The sequence below is a fragment of the Artemia franciscana genome, chromosome 5 (genome assembly GCF_032884065.1).
Source record: "Artemia franciscana chromosome 5, ASM3288406v1, whole genome shotgun sequence".
Classification (NCBI taxonomy): Eukaryota; Metazoa; Arthropoda; class Branchiopoda; order Anostraca; family Artemiidae; genus Artemia; species Artemia franciscana.
Genome location: NC_088867.1, coordinates 45974191 through 45988854, shown reverse-complemented (window position 1 = coordinate 45988854; position 14664 = coordinate 45974191). Strand labels below are relative to the sequence as shown.

Sequence of the window (14664 nt, the reverse complement as noted above, 5' to 3'; positions counted from 1 at the left end):
CAATCACCATCAACAAAGCACCGGGAAACAAATGACGACCGGGACACAGGGAATATAAATGACGACCAGGACACTCAAAGAGAAATTACAGACCGGGACACCGGAACACAAATTACGACCGGGAGAAAAATGACAACAGGGACACAGGGAATATAAATGACGACCGCGACACTCAAAGAGAAATTACAGACTGAGACACCGGGACACAAATGACGACCGGGACACAGGAAAACAACTACAACGGGGACGCCGGGGGGCACAGAGGGATATATAAATGACGACGGGGACATAGGGAATGTTCGATTAGCAATCACCATCAACAAAGCTCAAGGGCAATCATTAGAATAATGAGATATAGATCTGAATACAGATTGTTTTTCCCATGGACAATTATATGTTGAATGTTCAAGAGTCGGTAAACCTGACAATCTATTTAAATGCACAGACAATGGGACAGCCAAGAATGTTGTATATTCGCAAATTTTACGTAGTTAAATATATATATATATATATATATATATATATATATATATATATATATATATATATATATATATCTACCTATATTCACAGGTGGGACACAGGGACACAACTACAATGGCTCGTAACTAATATGGCGCGTAACGAGTTACGCGCGCGCGGGGGGGGGCTTGGGGGGGGTCGCAAAGCGCCCCCACCAACTAGGTGTTGGGGTGTTACCCAACAGCTAGTAGGATATATTATTAGAGGGATATATTATCCCTCTTCAGCGCCCTGCTCTTTAAGCTAAAGTTTTTACTGTTTTAAAAAGTAGAGTTGAGAGAAAGAGTCAAACTTTGGCGTAAAAAGCGGGGCGTTGAAGAGGGAACTGCCCTTTTCATATACGGGGTAATTTCTGCTCGTTTTAAGTTTTAATGTCGCTCTTTACTTTCAGTTAAAAAAAGTTTAATTTCTGATTTTCATTAAGATCTATTAACTCTTAGGGGAGTTATCCCCTTTTTGAAAATCAGGGAAATTTTCTCAGGCACGCAGCTTTTGATGGGTCACATTAAAATTGAGGAATTTTATACATTTTAAATAAGCATCAAAATTTGATTCGTTTCTAATGTTCATTATTATCAAGACTCTGCTTCTTTCAGTTTAGGCTGTTTATGAAGTTTTCGGCTATGTTTTGTCTTATGGGGAAAAATAAAATGTTTGGCAGCAATTTTAAAATTTTCAAAGAAAAAATCCCAACAATACCTCATGGTTATTGCTTACGAAGTTTACGAAATTTGTTGCAAGAATAAAAAAAAATTAAACAAATATATTTGATATGGCAACTTTCCTTGCGACAGTAGGGAGCGAACTAGACCGTTCTCAGTTGAGAGGCCCAGTCATATCCACTAGGCTGTTGCAAGGTAATAATCTGTAGGCTTTATTGATACAGTGACGTGTGTAATAAATCATAGCAGCTAATGTCAGTGGAAGTAACAATCCATTGAAAGTGGCATATTTTACAATTAAGATTATAAGTTTATCCTCAGATTTTTACCAAAAATGGTTATTATGCAACAAATATAGGAAAACAGAAGAAACTTGTATGTTAGTATTACAGGGGGGGGGATAGGTCTGAAGTCAATTTGTTTTCTTCTGAATTTAAAAACACTAAATTAGACTAGAAAAAGAACGAATTCAGGAGTTTTGGCTCGGGAGGGGGGGGGGGGGTACAAAAAAAAATTACAAAACGCACCAAAACTTTCCTCATATGCATTGTTTTTTACGGTTCAGGCAAAAAATAAGGGTAAATAAGATAATAAATAAGGGTAATAAATAAGGGGAAATAAAAAATAAGGTAAAAATAAGCACAAGTCTTAGATACGTGATTGACATAATTGGAACGGATCTGCTCCATTTGGGGGATTTGGGGTGGGGGGGTTGTAATTCTGAAAAATTAGAAAAATTGACGTATTTTTAACTTACGAAGAAGTGATCGGATCTTCATGAAACTGCATATTTAGAACGACCTCGTAACTCAGATCTCTTATCTTAAATCTTAACCGGATCCAGCGTCATTGAGGGGGGAGGCGGAAATCTTAGGAAATACTTAAAGCGAAGGGATCAGGATGAAACTTGATGAGAACAATAAGAACAAGTCTAAAATACGTGACTGATATAACCGGATCGAATCCGCTCTCTTTGGTGGAGTTGGAGAGGGGGGTTAATTCGGAAAAATGAGGCATTTTTAACTTACGAACGGGTGATCAGATCTTAATGAAATTTGTTATCTAGAAGGAACTTGTGCTTTAAAGCTCTTATTCTAAATTCTGACCAGATCCTGTGACATTGGGGAGAGTTGGAGGGGGGAAACCGGAATTCTTGGAAAACGTGAATTTTATCTTACGAATAGGGGATCGGATCTTAATGAAACTTGATATATAGAAGGATTTTATGTCTCAGATGCTCCATTTTCGACTGGAATTGGATCCGGGGATATAGAGAGATGGAGGGGGGAAACGGAAATCTTGGAAAACGCTTAAAGTTGAGAGATCGGGATGAAACTTGATGGGAAGAATAAGCACAAGTTATAGATACGTGATTGACAAAACTGGAACGGATCCGTTCTCTTTGGATGAGCTGGTGTTAATTTGGAAAAATTAGAAAAATTGAGGTATTTTTAACTTAAGAACGGGTGACCGGATCTTTATGAAATTTGATTTTTAGAAAGAATTCATGTCTCAGAGCTCTTATTTCAAATCCCGACCAGATCTGTTGACATTAGGGGGAGTTGGAGGGGGAAATCGGAAATCTTGGAAAACACTTAGAGTGGAGGAATCGGGATGAAGCTTGGTGGATAGAATAAGCAAATGTCGTAGATACGTGATTGACGTAACCATACTTGATTCACTCTCTTTGGGAAAGTTGTGGGGAGGGGTTCAGTGCTTTGGCGAGTTTGACGCTTCTGAACGTGCTAGGACGCTGAAAATTGGTAGGCGTGTCAGGGAGCGGCAGAATTGACTTGATAAAGTCATTTTCCCGGATTCAACCATCTGGGGGGCTAAAAGGAGAGGAAAAATAAAAAAAAAATGAGGTATATATAACTTACGAGTTGGTGATCGGATCTTAATGAATTCTGATGTTTAGAAGGACATCGTGACTCAGAACTTTTATTTTGAATCCCGACCGGCATTAAGCCTCTGATTTTCCTTTTAAATCAATCTATTGATTCTTAAAGCTTATACCATATGAGCTCTTGGCTCTTAGCTTTTCTGGCGTCGTCACAAGTGGCGTCGTAATGAGCTCTTAGCTCTTGTTTTTAATTAGTTTAATACTAACGATTAATAGTAGTATGTTTGATAGGACCCGGGCAGTGGTTGTTACATTTATGCTACGTTAGTACCAGAGCTTAGCTTGAGCTTGCTTCACCATTAGTGAGCGATCCAGACGCTTTAGTGAAATAAAATAAACAAAGCAAGTTTTTTAAATGAAAGTAAGGAGCGACATTAAAACTTAAAACGAACAGAAATTACTCCGTATATGAAAGGGGCTATTCCTCTCAACGCCCCGCTCTTTACGCTAAAGTTTGACTCTTTCTCTTAACTCTACATTTTAAAACAGTTAAAAAACTTTAGCGTAAAGAGCGGGGCTTTGAGGAGGAAAAGCCTCTTTCATATACGGAGTAATTTCTGTTCGTTTTAAGTTTTAATGTCGCTCCTTACTTTCATTTAAAAAACTTGTTTTTTTTTTTAATTTAATTTCTGAACGTTTTTGAATCAATGCATGTTTTGATTTTGGCTCTCCGCAGAGGAATAATTAAAACAAAATTGGTATATTTATTTTTTTTTTGTCTAAATGGCTTTCTCATAATTTTGATCGAATGATTTGAGAAGAAAAGAGCGGGGGAGGAAGCCTAGTTGCCCTACGATTTTCGGTTAATTAAAAAGGCAATTAGAATTTTAATTTTTTACGAATCTTTTTATAAGTAAAAGATATACGTAACTTATAAATTAGCTTACGTAAAGAACTTTTGTATTCTCATGTTTTTATTACATATATGAGGGGGTTCGTCCCCTCGTCAGTACCTCGCTCTTTAAACTAAAGCTTAAATTTTGTCCCAATTCATTAAGAATGACCCCCTGAATCACAAAAGCCGCAGAATGAATAGTTGAAATTACTAAAAATACTTTAGCGTAAAGAGCGAGGTATTAGGAGGAGGTGAGCCCCTCATATGGGTAATAATTTCTGTTCGTTTTAAGTTTTAATGCTGCTGCTTACTTCCAGCTGAAAAAAAAACTTCTTCATATTTTTTTTTTCATTGTTTTTTTTTAAGTAATTTTAGTAAATCCTGCGCTCCCTTCATGGAAATTTTCTTCCCCCATGACAAATTCCTCAATGGAAAGTTCCCCCAGCATATCCCCCTCTTCTCAACCCCCTGCCTCCAACCAAAAAATCCTCCTGAAAACGCCTGTACACTTCCCAATAACCATTTCTATATGTAAGCACTGGTCAAAGTTTTGAACTTGTAACCCCTCCCACCGGGACTGTGGGGGAGTAAGTCGTCCCCAAAGACATAGTTATAAGGTTTTTCGACTACGATGAATAAAATGGCTATCTAAGAATTTTGATCCGTTGACTTTGGGAAAATAATTAGCGTGGGAGGGGGCCTATGTGCCTTCCAATTTTTTGGTCACTTAAAAAGGGCACTAGAACTTTTCATTTCTGTTAGAATGAGCCTTCTCGCAACATTTTAGGACAACTGGGTCGATACGATCACCCCTGGGGAAAAAAAAACAAAAAAAAACCAAACAAATAAACACGCATCCGTGATCTGTCTTCTGGCAAAAAATATAAAATTCCACATTTTTGTATATAGGAGCTTGAAGGAGTATTTTTGTAGATAGGAGCTTCTGCAGTAAGGTTCTCTGATACGCTGAATCTGATGGTGCGATTTTCGTTAAGATTCTATGACTTTTAGGGGGTGTTTCCCCCTATTTTCTAAAATAACTCAAATTTTCTCAGGCTCGTTACTTTTGATGGGTAAGACTAAACTTGATGAAACTTATATATTTAAAATCATCATTAAAATGCAATTCTTTTGATGTAGCTATTGGTACCAAAATTCCATTTTTTAGAGTTTTGGTTTCTATTGAGCCGGGTCGCTCCTTACTACAGTTACCACGAACTGTTTGATACGGGTTAAGCCAGTATTAAAAAAAAAAATCCAAAATAATCACTGATAGTGTACTCACCCTCCACATGAATAGTGTCACCCAGTTTGAAATTGGCAAATACGTGGTATATACTGGTTGTAGCTCCTGTATCGTAAATATATGTATATCATCCTAATGGTTAACCAAGACTCACTGGGAGATATTGGATAAAAATGTTTCCGCGAGGTTCTTGCTCACTTTTTCCAGATCGCACTGAAGATCTCCATAAACTATCGATCTTTATTTACCACGACTTACCCAAAAGCGGAAAAGACGACCCCCAAGCTTGGGTGAATCACCACTCTAAATTTTTCATATTAAAAGAGAAGTAAACCACAACGAGGTCAAAGCCGTTATGGCCAGAGAAAGTAGATGTCCCTGCAGCCATATAATGGCAAAGAGGCCCCAGAAAATTTAAGTTAATATAGTTATGCTAAAAATGTTTCAGGGACAGAAGGATAAAATACTCATTTCCAGTTGGGCGTAGGGGCTGCTGAGGCTGTTTTCTTCATTGCATTTTCATCACGGGGCGTATTATGCTATAAATAGGTCTTATGACCATAGAGTTGGGCGTTGGTAAGAACATAAGAAGTGGCACACTTGGGACATTCAAGGACTCTATGGTAAGATGCATGAAAGAAAGCGAATATACTGCAGTTAATTGCTTGGTCTATAGCAAGAGATTCTTTAAACTCTAGCTTGAAGGTATCTGAATTCTCAAAAAGATAAGAATCCGTAATCGCTATGCAGGAAGCAAGAATGTCGAATGTCTTTTGTGGTTGCTCGAGAGACGACTCAAGCAATAGGTGCAAGTTGCTTTTAACGATAGCTCAGGCGTGCACCTACGGGGGTGGGGGCCGTGGAGCTAAAGGGGCTGTAGCCTCCCTAAAAATTATATTTTTTTTAAATCTTATTTTATTTTCTTGGTTTTATCGGTTTTATCTTACTTAATCTGCTTGGTTTTATCAGTTTTATCTTATTTAATCTGCACGCCACTGCGATAGCTTACTTTTATCCAAGCAGTATTTTCCTTCAGTAAGTTGGCTATGACTTTGGCGAAAATACCAGAGTCAATAAGAGCCCCTAAATCACCTTTTCGCTTGCGATTCGCTGCATTCTACTTGTTTTTGCACAATTTTCAACGAATTCCTTGTGTTTCACACAGGGTTGCCAACAGGGCACAATTTATGTCAAAAAGACACATTCCTGTGTGCCGGAACACCATGACATAAAAGGTGAAAAAAGTGACACATTTTAGAAATTTGGGACATAAAAGGAACAAATTTTGTAAATTAATAGCATAAAACGAAACATTTCCTAACAGAATATTTACATTTGGTTAAATAAAAAGTTTACATTTCACCAAAGTAGTGCTTTTACTCGTCTTTTTTTTTTTTTTTTTTTTTTTTTTTTTTTTTTTTTTTTTTTTTTTTTTTTTTTTTTTTTTTTTTTTGCACAAAGGCTTTCCCTGAGATTTCACAAGTAAAGGGTTTACCCAAAGTATAAAATGTATATGTTTATGTTAATTACGAGCTTCACAACAAGTCATTGCGTATGAATGTTATATACAAACTTTTTCCTTTCATTGTATTTTAAGTTGACTCATCACTTTGAAAGAGCTTTACAAATGGTCTGTTGATCAATAATAATAAACTTGTAAAAAAAAGCAACCCCTGGTTTTGAAAATTCGAGATGGAGACATTTTAGACAAAAGTGATACATTTTTGAATACTTTGGGGACACATTCTTGGACCAAACAGTTGGCAGCCTGGAACTTCGCACGCGACTCAAGACTCTCGCCAAACCTTATTTATGACGATTAAACTCCAATTTCACTTATTTTAGTAAGGAGGGTCAATCAGGGGAATGTGTAAGGGGACTCTTACGCTTCTCAGTTAGCCTTTGGTCTTTCTAGCACACTCAGGTAGAAAGGGAGGTGTGTATATTCTGAAGTATTCCCAAGATTTCCCAGATTTTTTAAATTATAAGTCGGTCTACAAATTGGCAAAGGCTCCACTTTTCTTCATCGAATTATAAATATTGACGGTGCGCTTGGAGCCAATTGATTTTCGTGCAGAATTTATGTCTCCAACGTTTCCACAGGGCTACGTCTCCAAAATGATCGTGATATGTGCAGACCATTTTCGATATTCAGAGTTTGCCCCCTTGCCCCACACCTTTGGTTGACCATGGTTACAGTGATGCTTAAAGATCTAGCGGTGATAGGCGACATTCCTGTCACTTACCAGTGGCAATAATAGTAGGGTGAGAAAAAATCCGTTCCTAAGATATTTGAATCCCCCAACCTAAATTTTGAAAACGCTTGTTTTTGTATTTTCATTAAAACTACATTTTTTCAGTATATGCAATGAATTCTCCTCCCCCTAGATTTTGAAACATATATTTCTCGGAGGGGAATTACATTTCCCCTCCCACCTCTAGTTTTTGAAAGTTCACACCCCTGTGTTTGTCGTGAAACTTTGCCAACACTATACTTCATTCCTCATTTGTACAACAAAACATTTTTATATCAGACGAACCGATTCTCCACAGGGTCATCAGTTGGACACCTGGGAGCATTCCCACCACCCGTATTTAGGAAAGCTTTGTTGAAAAAAAAAAAATTACCCCACTGGATTTTAAACAATAGTTGATATGCTTTTTGGGTTTTTGTTAGGCCATTTTATAGAAATATGGGTTGTCAAGTCATTAAATCGTTTTCATAAGCCCGGCTAGCTCAGTCGGTAGAGCATGAGACTCTTAATCTCAGGGTCGTGGGTTCGAGTTCCACGTTGGGCGTACATTTTATAGTTTTTATAAGTTCTATTTTGATGGAAATAAGTCAATTGGTGTTGTCCAAAAAAATATTACTGTATTGGGAGCTAAGAGTATGTTAAAATACATAAATTAAATAAAAAAAAACTAGTTTTTTTAACCGAAAGTAAGGAGCGACATTAAAACTTAAAACGAACAGAAATTACTCCGTATATGAAATGGGTTGTCCCCTCAGCAATCCCTCGCTCTTTACACTAAAGTTTTTAATTGTTTTAAAAAGTAGAATTGTGGCAAAGAGTCAAACTTTAGCGTAAAGAGCGAAGGATTGCGGAGGGGACAACCCATCAGTATGAAAATACGATTCTTTTGATGTATCTCTTAGCATCAAAATTCCGTTTTTTAGAGTTTCGTTTACTATTGAGCCGGGTCGCTCCTTACTACAGTTCGTTACCACGAACTGTTTGAAAAGATACCAGACTGGACTGAAGAAAGAAACGTTTTACCTGTAGTCTATAGCAATATAACAGGGAACATTTGCCAATTTGTCAAGGAAAGTTAAAGTATTGATACCAAATGGTTTCCAGAATGACAAAAAAAATAATCTTCAGAATTCCTCTTTCTGTAAATTTCCCTCTTTTTCTATAAATTTACCTTTCGTAACGAATTACAACAGCCAGTGCATGGGTACTTGTGTATTATTCAGTACACACTCGAGAAGTTTTCTCTCTTAGATATTCATAAAACTGGTCTTACACTCAGTGGAAAACAAGTGACAGGTGATAGAATACAGGTGACAGACTTGCATAATTTGGCCATAAATTGGCACATTCGGGTGGACCGTAATATATTTGGACAACGTAAAGTTAGGAAACAATTCCTCCTTCAATAAAAGCAAAGTAACGTTTTGCATGCAGACCCATTATACTTTACCCCGCCCCCCCCTAATGTGCAAATATATAGCCCGAATTTCGGTATTGTGTACATAATGTTACACACTCAAGAGGTGAAGCTAAGTTAATCCTGATGGAATATACCAAAATATTATGAAAATAAAATAATGTAGAAACAAATGTGGACTATATATTTCCATATCAAACAGTTCGTGGTAACGAACTGTAGTAAGGAGCGACCAGGCTCAATAGTAATCGAAACTCTAAAAAACGGAAGTTCGATGCTAAAAGATATATCAAAACAATCGGATTTTTATGCTGATTTTAAATATATAAGTTTCATCAAATTTAGACTTTGTCATCAAAAGTTACGAGCCTGAGAAAATTTGCCTTATTTTGGAAAATAGGGGGTAACACCCCCTAAAAGTCATAGGATCTTAACGAAAATTACACCATCGTATTCAGCGTATCAGAGAACCCTATAAAAAAAAATTCAAGGTCCAATCTACAAAAATGTGGAATTTCGTATTTTTTGGCAGAAGACAAATCACGGGTGCGTGTTTATTTGTTTTTTTGTTTTTTTTTGTTTTTTTTTCCCCAGGGGTCATCGTATCGACCAAGTGGTCCTAGAATGTTGCAAGAGGGCTCATTCTAAAGGAAATGAAAACTTCTAGTGCCCTTTTTAAGTGACCAAAAAAATTGGAGGGCACCTAGGCCCCCTCCCACGCTCATTTTTTCCCAAAGTCATCGAATCAAAATTTTGAGATAGCCATTTTGTTCCGCATAGTCGAAAACCATAAGAACAATGTCTTTGGGGATGACTTACCCCCCAAAGTCCCTGGGGGAGGGGCTGCAAGTTACAAACTTTGACCAATGTTTACATACAGTAATGGTTACTGGGAAGTGTACCGACGTTATCAGGGGGATTTTTTTGGTTTCGGTGTGGGGTTCAGGGGAGGGGGCTATATGGGAGGATCTTACCTTGGAGGAATATTTCATGGGGGAAGAGAAATTCAATGGAAAGGGCGCAGGACTTTCTAGCATTACTATAAAAAAAAACAATGGAAATATAAACATGAAAAAGTTTTTTCAATTGAAAGTAAGGAGAAGTATTAAAACTTAAAACGAACAGAGATTATTACGCATATGAGGGGTTCTAAAAATACTTTAGCATAAAGAGCGAGGTATTTAGGAGGAGATAAATACTTCGCTCTTTATGCTAAAAAGTTTTTAAATAATTTCAACTATTTATTCTACGGCCTTTCTGATTCAGGGGTCATTCTTAAAGAATTGGGATAAAACATGATTTAGTGTGAAGAGCGAGGTATTAACGAGGGGACCAACCCCCTCATATATATAATCAAAAATATAAGAATATAAAAGTTTGTTACGTAAGTTAATTCTTAAGTAACGTATTTTTTTTTACTAATAAAAACGTTCGTTAAAAATTAAAAGATCTAGCTGCCTTTTTAAGTAACCGAAAAATTGGAGGGCAACTAGGCCTCCTTCTCCACCCCTTATTTCTCAAAATCGTCTGATCAAAACTAAGAGAAAGCCATTTAGCCAAAAAAAGATTTAATATGCAAATTTCATTTTAATAATTTATGTACGGAGAGCCAAAATCAGACATGCATTAATTCAAAAACTTTCAGAAATTAAATGAAAAAAACAAGTTTTTTTAAATGAAAGTAAGGAGCGACATTAAAACTTAAAACGAACAGAAATTACTCCGTATATGAAAATGGCTTTTCCTCCTCGACACCCCGCTCCTTGCGCTAAAGTTTGATTCTTTCTCACAACTCTACTTTTTAAAACAATAAAAAACTTTAGCGTAAAGAGCGGAGTGTCGAGGAGGAAAAGCCCCTTTCATATACGGAGTAATTTCTGTTCGTTTTAAGTTTTAATGTCGCTCCTTACTTTCATTTAAAAAAACTTGTTTTTTTCATTTAATTAAAGGGGTGGGGTAAAATGGGTGCGCATGTTATGTGTTAGCTATAATTATTATCCATATTATAAAGTGAAAATTGTTTTCTAAGTTCTCGCTTTACGTTGATTTTTCTTGAATCAGTAATTCCAAAACTCTAGGGAACGATGGATAAGATAAGGTTTATTATATAATAAACCAATAAGCAACAAACAGAACATCCAACACCAAACATCAAACACCCCCCTCTCCACCACATGCCTCTATGACGCTGGAATGCCGGGGGGAAAGAAAAACAAAGAAAAGACAAGAAAGAGAAGCGTACAATGTAAGAAAATAATAATTAAAGAAATAAACATACAACAATACATTATACTATTCAAACAGTTCGTGGTAACGAACTGTAGCAAGGAGCAACCCGGCTCAATAGTAACCGAAACTCTAAAAAACGAAATTTTGATACCAATAGTTACATCAAAAGAATTGCATTTTAATGCTGATTTTGAATTTATAAGTTTCATCAAGATTAGTCTTACCCATCAAAAGTTACGAGCCTGAGAAAATTTGCCACATTTAAGAAAATAGGGGGAAACGCCCTCTAAAAGTCATACGATCTTAACGAAAATCACATAATCAGATTCATCGTATCAGAGAACCATATTGTAGACGTTTCAAGCTCCTATCTACAAAAATGTGGAATTTCGTATTTTTGCCAGAAGACAGATCACGGATGCGTGTTTATTCGTTTTATTTTTTTTTTTTTTTTTTTTTTTTTTTTTATTCCCAGGGGTAATCGTATCGACTGAGTGGTCCTAGAATGTCGCGAGAGGGCTCTTTCTAACGGAAATTAAAAGTTCTAGTACCCTTTTTAAGTGACCAAAAAAATTGAAGGGCACCTAGGCCAACTCCCACGCTCATTTTTTCCCAAAAGTCACCAGATCAAAATTTTGAGATAGCCATTTTATTGACCTGTGTTTACATATAGTAATGGTTACTGGGAAGAGTAGAGACGGGGATTGGGGGATTGGGGATTTTTTTTTAGAGGGGGGAGAGTTTAGGGGGGGGTTACGATATTTCCATGGAGGAACTTCTCATGGGGGAAGATAATTTCAATGAAGCGGGTGCAGGATTTTCACGCATTATTTGAAAATAAATAACGACGAAGACCACACTGCCTTTCCATCACAGACATCAAAAACAAGAAGAACAATAGGGATCTTTTTAAGACAGTGAGAAACAAATTAGAATGAATATTTTGGCCCTATGTCCAAGGGCTGTCCTCAGCAGTACAAATAAGAAAAAACAACTTACAAGAGGATAAAATCAATAAAACTAAATACGAACAGTTTTCAAAACAGTCCCAGCATCCTTACCTCAGCGAAGTTCAAATTGTTATGAAACGAGGCAATTCATTGAAATGAAAGAAAATATTTACAAACATGTCTTTGATGCCAGCCTTGCTTTTTTCGCTGCTGATCTTATAGGTCTATTTGTGACAGGTTCTGTTTTAATATCTATTGGTTTTATAATACTTCGTAAGGTCGTTTTTAATTAAACTTGTGTATAGAGCGTTCAGTGAATATTCTCCTAAATCCCTATTTAAGGAAATAATATTTTTAATCTTAAGTCTGATTTCAATTGCTTCTCGAACAACTTGCTTTATAATAATAATAATTATAATTTATTTCTTACCCACAACAACACTATAAAAGTATTAAAATGTGGAGTACAAACAATTAAATACACACAAAATAAGCGAAACATGCAAAAAATGAAAAGTAATGACAATAGAAATTTTTTACGTTAATACAAAAAAATCTAATAAACACACAAAATAACGAACTATGGAAAAAAAAGAACATTAGATACACACAAAAAATGAAATTCAAAAAACACAAAGAGAAAAGCAAATAAACACACAAAGTCAACGAAAAAAACGGATAAGACGGTGGTGAGGGGATAGGCGCGCAGAAACTGTACTGGGGAGTTGTCTGTGAAGAATCTCCAACTTTAAAGTTATATCAGGAACTGAAAATTTTTTAACAAGAGTCCGGTTTTTTGTCCAAGGTGGAAGATACAGAAGAAATTTGCAAAATTTGAAATAATTTATCCGAATTCTTTTAAAATTACCATTATTAAGAAGGGGGAAAAGACCTGAAGCATAAAAGACAGAATGATCACAGAAAGTAGAATAAAGTTTAGCCAGCGCACGTCTATCATACTTCCCTCTATTTGCAACAATTTTTGCATAACTAATCTGAATCTTTTTACTTATATCACAAACAGTACGCTGACGTAAGCTCGAAAGAATGTTAGTAATAAAGATACCAAGCCAACGAATACAATCAACAAGAGGGATAGTGAAGTTATTACAGTGAAGGGGAATAGCAGTAATACAGTTATAGGGAAAAAACTCACATTTATCTATATTAATTAAAAGGCCAATATCAGAGAAAGCATCAGAAACTATAGAGACCATTTTGGAAAGACCCTTTTTGGAACGGCTAATCAGAAGCAAGTCGTCAGCATACGCAAGATAAGAAACATCCGCAAGACCAGAAAAGTATATACCTGAAATCTTAGCCAGCACACTAGAAATACAAATCTTAAAAAGCGTAGGGGACAGAACACCACCCTGCCTAACTCCTCTTCGCAGGGGTTATGCCTCAGGGGTCTCTATGCCTAGATCATTGCTAATAATGGCGGATTCTTCAAAAAATATTTTGTGGCTAGGATTTTCGAAAACATGGCTGCTTAAAGCAGAATCAAAAGAAACAGTAGTAATATTAGAATTCAGAGTTTTGGTGATATCATCTTTATGTTGTTGCAGGTGTTTCTCGAAATTCTGGTGGGTTCTCCCTACATAGAATTGGCCACAGTCGCATGGTATTTGATAGACACCTCTTTGGCGAGTAACTGGAGTCTTATCTTTGCCAGAATTTAGGAGATTTATGATTTCCAAATTATTGGTAAATACAACATACGGATTATTTTGTGTGCATACTTTTTTAAGATTTCTAGTAATTTTTCGGATATACGAGAGGTAAATTATGTTTTAGGGCTTATCGGGATTCTCACATGGTAAATTATCGTTGATTTTATGGGAGTGTCTTTTCACTCTACGGTTAATTGTATTATTAATAAATAAAAGAGGATACCCATTTCCAAAATGTATGTCCCTGATAAAGTCTAGTTCAGCTGTGATGTAGGAATCAGAACAAATGTTTAGGGCACGATCCACAAGAGATATTACGACACCTCTTTTAACTTGTGGGGGGTGGTTTGATTCAAAATGTAAATATCTATTGTTTTGTGTCGGTTTTCTGTAAATAGTAAAATTGAGTTCATCTAAGTTACGAATAATTATAACATCCAGGAATGAAATTTTATTTGCAATTTCAATTTCTAGGGTAAACCGTAAATTCGCATCATATGTATTAAGGTGTTCTAAAAAACCCCAAGTTCATTTTCCCCATAGTTCCAAAGTAAAATTATGTCATCCATGTAAAGTCCACAAAATATTTGTTTCAAAAAATATGAATTTAATGCCCAATTTTCAATATGCTCTACATAAATATTCCCCAGTAACCCGGAGAGAGGCGAACCCATGGGTAAGCCATTTATTTGTTGGTAAAAAGAATTACGGAATTGGAAATAAATTGAATACTTGTTACAAAGTTTAACCAAGGTCATTAAAACATCGCAATCTAATCCTGTTGCTGAAACTTCTATTAAGTCATAATTTTCATTTATTCTATTTTCTAATAATTTCTCGGATTCTGCTACGTTAATATTTGTATACATCGACACAATGTTAAAGCTACTGATAATTGTATTTTCTGAAATATTTACTTTTTTGAGTTTTTCAGCTAAATCAACCGATTTACATACATAATATTTTTGAAAA

The 14664-nt window shown here is 36.0% G+C and overlaps 1 protein-coding gene and 1 non-coding gene across 2 annotated transcripts in view; one reads left to right on the top strand and one right to left on the bottom strand.

Annotated features, from left to right (window-relative positions):
• Positions 1 to 14664, bottom strand: part of LOC136027489 (carboxylesterase 4A-like) — a 73845-nt gene that overhangs the window by 50482 nt on the left and 8699 nt on the right. The gene's annotated exons all lie outside the window — the stretch shown is intronic.
• Trnak-cuu (transfer RNA lysine (anticodon CUU)) lies at positions 7895 to 7967 on the top strand. The gene has a single exon. It is a non-coding gene; the product is annotated as a tRNA-Lys (tRNA).